This window comes from Quercus lobata, chromosome 7 (genome assembly GCF_001633185.2).
Source record: "Quercus lobata isolate SW786 chromosome 7, ValleyOak3.0 Primary Assembly, whole genome shotgun sequence".
Taxonomy (NCBI): domain Eukaryota; kingdom Viridiplantae; phylum Streptophyta; class Magnoliopsida; order Fagales; family Fagaceae; genus Quercus; species Quercus lobata.
This window is the reverse complement of record NC_044910.1, coordinates 22,225,730-22,232,250: the sequence shown is the minus strand read 5'-3', so window position 1 is coordinate 22,232,250 and position 6,521 is coordinate 22,225,730. Positions and strand designations below refer to the sequence as shown.

Sequence of the window (6,521 nt, the reverse complement as noted above, 5' to 3'; positions counted from 1 at the left end):
TGGGGGTGGTAAGGGGGTTTTTTAATTAAAAAAAAAAAATAAATAGAATATAGGTGTTATTTTAGGTTATTCTAATGGGTGATATGTTAAAGTAAGAGATGAGATGTATGGTGTATTGTTAAATATCATACTGAAATAGACAAATAAAGTTTTTTTGTGTTAGAATAACATTTTTTAGAACATCCAATGCTAATACTCTAAGTGAATTGATTCCAAGAAATTTGGTAATTGATTGGGATACTTGTGGAGCTTTTGATATATTCCTTTGGGGGTGGGGGAGCTTAGACCTGGCAGAACTTACATCTTGCCAAGGATGGCCAAACTTTCACATTATCAATTCCAAGTTGTCACTTAGGTTGGGCTGATTTGTCAAATTAGCACTACACTCTTTAGTTATTATAAAAATATTAATGTTACATAAGCAACACTTTTACAACAAATTTGAGGTGACAGAGTGTTATGAGTTATAATCTAGGCCTGCTACCGACATAATTTTTTACTCTACAATAATAGTTTGCCATGTAAAATTTATTGTGAAAATATTATGAAAGTATTATGGACTTAGCATTTCTAGTAAAATTTATTTATTTTTAGATTGTCATAAAATTTATCCTATTACTAATCTTGTCTCTTTTGATAAGCATATTACTAATCTTGTATCACTTCACAATAATTTTCTTACTTTTAGGATCATTGCAGCTAAAGGACTTGTAAGAGATAAATTAAGCCTGAAAATAGTAAGACATTTTAGTAAACTATGATAAATCCAAATCCACGAATGAATGGGACTATTATAAAAATTAGTTAATGATTCAATATCAAATGGTTCAAACAAAAAAATGGCAATCCCAGTAAGGCCATTACTCCTTCAACTCCTACTCCTCACCCTGCTCTTAATCTCAATCCACCAATCACACCCAGCCATTGCATCCATAATCCATCTCCCACTCTCCAAATATCCTCACTCGCTATCAGTCACTGACTTCGGAGCCGCTGGCGATGGACTCTACTATGACATAGCCGCCATCCAATCCGCCATCAAAGCCTGCCCCGCCTCCCACCACACCCAATGCCACGTCACCTTCCCTCCCGGAACCTACCTCACTAGAACCCTGTTCCTTAAATCTAGCATCGTGTTGGACATTAAAGAAAACGCAACATTGCTGGGCAGTACAAAAATGGAGGACTACCGAAGAGAATCGCGGGAATGGTACGTGGTGGTGGCGGAGAAAGCGAGTGATGTGGGGATCACTGGCAGAGGCGTGGCAGATAGACATGGTTTGGATTTTGTGAAGAGGTTTAATAAGAGGAAGAATGTGATGGTGAGTTGGAACACCACTGGAGCTTGTTTAGGAGATGAGTGTAGACCTAGGCTTGTTGGTTTCATTGATTGTAAGAATATCAGGGTTTGGAATATCACACTCACAGAGCCTGCTTATTGGTGGTGCATATACACTTATGCTATACCCTTATTACACTTTAGCTTTGCCTCTTCCTTTTAATGATTTTGTTGTTATTCAAAGTTAGCTCTTCTTCTAGGATTGGTAGGTTATACCAATATTATGAATACCGTTTCGGATCCCGTTTCAGTTTATTTATTAGAATGGAATATTTTGGTACCGGTCAATACTAATAAATACCAGTGTACTATTTCGGAAGTACCATAATAATATATATATATATATATATTTACCATTTTGATATATATATTTTTGGTCAAACCTATAAAAATTACCATGAATCTTAAAGTTATAAGCCCATATTTAATATTAATAATTATTATTATATTAACTAACAAGTTTTTTAAAATATAATAGGCGAAAACACCATTTTAGTACCTACATTTTGGGGTTATAGTCAATTTGGTCCCTACATTTTGATAGCAGTCAATTTGGTCCCTGTTATTTTTAACTTACAACCAATTTGGTCCCTACCGTTAAATTGCTAACGGAAAATGTCTATGTAGCAAATGGTTTGCATTGTTGGCGCACACGTGGCTATAATAATAATTTAAAATCAAATAATTAAACATTAAAACAGCCACCTCAGCATTTTAATAAGAATGAAAAGGCCATGTCAAATAATAAAAAGCTGAAAAAATTAATTGAAAAAAAATCAAATAAAATGAATTAAAAAAGAATCAATTTATTTTCTTTTCTTTTTGTATTCATTCACTTTCTTAGCTACCAAACACTATACCTAGCAAGCAACACAGTAATCTGAAAACTTTGAAGCTTTATCGGTGCTTCGGTCCACTTATCGGAGCGCATAGTTTGAAAACTTGAAGCTTTATCTGTGCTTCGATGATTGGGATAAGCTAAAAGAATGAACACTGTGCTTGAGAATTGTTTATCTTTTGAAAACCCTTGAATCGTTCTGATCTGAAAGTTCAAACAACTGTTATTGTGATTGGAGGAGTGGGTTTGTTGTTGCATCGGTACTTGTGATTCATCATGACTCCTATTTGTTGAAGAAGAGAAAATTTGAGTAGTCAGTATTGTAATAATGAGATTTGTATAATATTAAACCTAAGTTGAGCTTTATAACAGTAATATGATCATAACACAAATGCTTCTTGTTAGATCTGTGTATAGTTTTGATAACTGTGTGAATGTGTGATTTGTGTCTTGTTTCTTGCTTGCTGGGTATCATGTTTGGTAGTTAAGAAAGTGAAAGAATACAAAAGAAAAAAAAAATTGAAGTTTTTTTAAAAATCCATTTTCTTTGATTTTTTTTTCATTCAAATAATTTTTTCAAAATATGTTATCCGATGTGGCCTTTTTTCTTTCATTAAGAATGCTTAGGTGGCTTTTTCAATGCTTAATTATTTGATTTTATATTATTATTATTATAGCCACGCGTGTGCCAACAATGCAAACCATTTGCCACGTAGATATTTTCTATTAGCAATTTAACGGTAGGGACCAAATTGGTTTCAAGTTGAAAATAACAGGGATCAAATTGATTGCTACCAAAATGTAGGGACCAAATTGACTATGACCCCAAAACGTAGGGACCAAAATGGTGTTTTCCTCGATATAATAACAATAATATTTACTAGACCCAAAAAAAAAAAAAAAAAAAATCATAGAGGATGGAAAAGACACAAAGCCTACAACCTATTAACTCTCCTTTTGAATTGTGTTATTATAATGCTAGACACATGAAGTGGCTCACAAAACTAAAAATTTGGAACAGAAATGCCAAAATACAAAGCTCAATGAAAAAAAGTGGAGGGTAACCGAGTAAACAAATGGGCGGACAATTAAGAAAATCACAAAATGTACAAAGAAAAGAAGAAAACAGAGAGGACGAAGTGCAGAAGAAAAGAAGTGAAGAAGGCCAAGTTGTTGAGGCTACTGACAAAGTGAGATGAACTGCGATGGGTGGCTCTATTAAAGTAATAGCTATTAAAACTTGAAAAGGTAAAATTTTTCTGCATTTATTAGTAGATTCAGTACCGGCCAACATATGTCTACTGGCCGAAATTCACTGAAACAGGCCGAATTGGCCAGAAGGGGCTGGAATGAACCGAAATTTAGTCCAAGGTGGAACAAGAGGGTGATTCGTACCGGTTTAAGGACTGATACGAAATTTTCCAGCCGTTTCGGCCGAAATAGTATTAATAACAATGGTTTATATGTGTCATATGGTGGAAGATGTGATGTTTGTTGCATTTGTATCCTCTGTCTTTTCAATATTTCTTCCACTGCCCACATTGTTTTTGTCCTTCTTGTGTGTTTTCTTTCTACATAGTTTTTGAGTTAATATTTTTTTTTATAGATAAAATAGAATTTCAACCTAAGAAATTGATATGTTTGTATTATTCATTTCTAATGTCCACCAAAATCAGCCTAGTAGTTTGTTAATTTATATATATATATATATATATATAAATTTAACGAGATTGTTAATTTAGATTTTGATTTGGGGGGTATTGCAAAATAATCTTAAATAATAGGGTTGATTGTACTTGTACAAATTTATGATTTAGGGTGAATATTACATATGACCTCTCATAGTTTAAGGTAACCCTTTAGTTTTCCTCCATATTATGAATGTATGCCTTCATGTAGAATTCCTTAATCAACCTGTATACATATAACTTTAATGGTATATATATATATATATATATAGTTGTTTATTGTCTAGTTGTGAATAAATTCCCTTTTAAAGAATTTTTGTTACAAAATGTATAGTGGGAAACTATAATAAAGTTTTTTTATTTTTTATTTTTTCCCTCTCTTTTAAATAGTAGAGATTTGTACTTACTCAAAAGAAAAAAGAAAAAATTTTATATTTCTATTAGTGTATTACTGCGATAATTATAGATATAGAAAAACTATTCCAAAACAAATGAAGTGTTTCTTCATTTTCATTTTCTTATTCAAATTGAACCATTTTCATAACAATGCATAGAAAGTTAGCACTTGCAAAAAAATAATCAATTTGGTGCAAACAGTTATGATCCTCTCCAAGTAAAATAGACTCACATCACATAAACTTGTCAATTGCTATGTTTTTATATTGTAACACTCTTATTTATAGCCATGTATCTGATGAACAGCTTGCATATAGTACGGTGTGAAAACACATCAATTCATGATGTTTCGATTTATGGAAACTTCAACACACCTAACAATGATGGGATTGATATTGAGGATTCAAATAATACAATCATTACAAGGTGTCACATCGATACAGGAAATGATCTGTCCAAAGACATACACTGGCCCCCTCTATATCTTGACTGCAACAAACTATTGGATTTGAACAAAATCTTCAGCAATCAAACTTGGTAGTGCTAGTTCATTTGATTTCAAGGGTCTAATTTTTGACAATATCACAATTGTACAGTTTTCTCATAAAAAAAAAAAAAAAAAAAAAAATCACAATTGTACAGTCTCATAGAGGGCTGGGATTTCAGATACGTGATGGAGGTAACACTCATTTCTTGTTTTATTGAGAATTTTTCTTGAATGATTGACAAATTAAGCTCAATTTTGCTTTTACACCTTTAAAAAAAAAAAAAAAAAGCATTCACCTTGAGCAGGAAATGTAAGTGACATTACCTTCTCAAACATAAACATAAGCACAAGATACTATGATCCTTCATGGTGGGGAAGAGCGGAGCCTATATATGTGACAACATGCCCAAGAGACTCTAGTGCAAAGGAGGGTTCAATCTCAAATGTAGTTTTTATTAACATCACTGCAAATTCTAAAAATGGTGTATTCTTATCAGGTTCTAAGCAAGGGTTACAAAACAATTTAAGATTCATAAATGTGAACTTGACTTATAGAAGATGGACAAATTATTCTGGTGGATTGATAGATTATAGACCAAGATGTCAGGGACTCGTTAGTCACAACATTGTTGGGATCATCATGGAACACATTGAAGGTTTGGAGTTTGAAAATGTTGACATGAGATGGTCTGATCACCAATTAGGATGCTGGAATAATCCTCTTGATTTCAAGCCTTGAATTATAAATAATATTTTTTTGTTTAATTTTTGTTCAAGTTTGTACTAAAAATGATTGTAGCATACATGAGCATGGTTTCAAAACTCACACCTTTTAAAGAACTGGAAAAGAAAGAAGTTTAAGGATTTTGAGGTTGAATCAAGGTTCAACCGAGGTTAAACCTTGACGTCTCACTTAATTTTATAATGGTTTTTATACTTAAATTGTATTTATATGTATTAATTTCCCATTCCTTATCAACAAAATGCATGTGGCCTATTGGCTTGGGCTTTGGACATGCTTATTCGCCTATTACGTAATCCTCTCTCCTCTTTATGAGGTGAGGATAATCAAAGTTTGAATCTCCCTATTTCATTTTTGTGAATATTGTTCCTGTAGTTAATTGACATGTTTTAGTGTTCCAACGAACACGTTTAAGGTTCATATCTCTTCTCTCTAACTATGAATAATAATAATAATAATAATTAAGAAAAAAAAATGAAATGTAAGAATTCAAAACTCAATGGCGCAATTCTAAAACTCTCTTCTCTCTTGCAATTGTAACGAAGGAATTTAGGTGTTTTCCATTCATGGGAAGGGAAGAAGCTTCACAGTCAGGTAGACACCCAAATGTAGGCCTAACTAGAGTTTCACATGTTGGAGATATTATACAAAGTAATAATGGAAGAACAAGGTTAACACAAAAGGCAAATAGAAAATAGATAATTTGGAGGCACAATATTGTTTTCGTTAGACAATATTTGCCCCCCACACTGTTGTTGCTAAAGGGTTATCGCAAATTTGTCCCCAAGATACAACCAAGATGTTAGGTTCTATAGATAGCAATTCTAGAGAATGACCACATGATTTCTTGTGTTTCTCTCTAAATTTCTCTCTCTATTTATACCCATAGGGGTATGTTTCATCAAAAAACACGTATGGAGAGTTAAAATGTTTCATAAAATCATTCACTAGGCTTGAAACCTTTTCAAACTCTCTGAACAGTCATCTGAAAATTCTGTAGAAAATCCTGATTCATGATTTTCGATCGATCG

The 6,521-nt window shown here is 32.7% G+C and overlaps 1 pseudogene; it reads left to right on the top strand.

The window, feature by feature from the left end:
• The first annotated feature begins 839 nt into the window (after positions 1-839).
• Positions 840-5,535, top strand: LOC115951752 (annotated as a pseudogene).
• The last annotated feature ends 986 nt before the right edge of the window (positions 5,536-6,521 follow it).